Source organism: Tupaia chinensis, unplaced genomic scaffold, assembly GCF_000334495.1.
Source record: "Tupaia chinensis unplaced genomic scaffold, TupChi_1.0 Scaffold000183_1, whole genome shotgun sequence".
NCBI classification, from domain to species: Eukaryota; Metazoa; Chordata; class Mammalia; order Scandentia; family Tupaiidae; genus Tupaia; species Tupaia belangeri.
In genome coordinates, this window is record NW_006159658.1 from 361,994 (window position 1) to 362,941 (window position 948).

Genomic DNA, 948 nt, shown 5'->3' on the forward strand with positions numbered 1-948 from the left:
TTCTTCTTAAAAAATAAGAGAATATTTAGATCATACTGTTGAGTTTAAAAAGCAACAGAGGGGGTCCAGCAGGTGACTGGATTCCCACATGACTGACTGCGGTTAAAGTCCCAGACCCGGCAGCTTGAAACTCACACCAGTCACACGTGCGAGCATTCCCAAAGTCCCGAATGGAGAATGGAGACGGGATTGCACGTGGCCATTCCCCCGGGGGGTAATTTCTCACTCTCCCTCTCACTGGCTCTCTCTGTCTCTCTCCAGCCTGTGGCAAGGGGGGGTAATTTCTCACTCTCCCTCTCTCTGGCTCTCTCTGCCTCTCTCCAGCCAGTGTATACACCCTATGGCAAAAAATCTTACAAACACACACATGCACACACACGCACACACACACACACACACACACACACACGAGAGAGAGAGAGAAGAAAAGAAAGGCAAGCTGGTTCCTACATGGCTGACTGTCCTGTTCAAATCCTAGACCTGGCGATTTAAGAAACACGCTGGATTGGGGGACCAGCAGATGGCGTGATGTTACGTCTCTGGACTCCCACGTAGTCAACTGTGGTTCAAATTCTGGACCCGGCAGCTTAAAACTCACTGCGGGCACGTGTGTGTGTGGGTGCCCAAAATCCAGAGAGGAGACGAGAAGGATGGCTGACTGTCCTGTTCAAATCCTAGACCTGGCGATTTAAGAAACACGCTGGATTGGGGGACCAGCAGATGGCGTGATGTTACGTCTCTGGACTCCCACGTAGTCAACTGTGGTTCAAATTCTGGACCCGGCAGCTTAAAACTCACTGCGGGCACGTGTGTGTGTGGGTGCCCAAAATCCAGAGAGGAGACGAGAAGGAGGGATTGCGGCGCAGTTATCCCCACGGCGGGGGGGATTCCTCGCTTTCTATCTCCCTGTCTCTCTCTGTCTCTCTGGCAAGCACAAGAATCCTATAG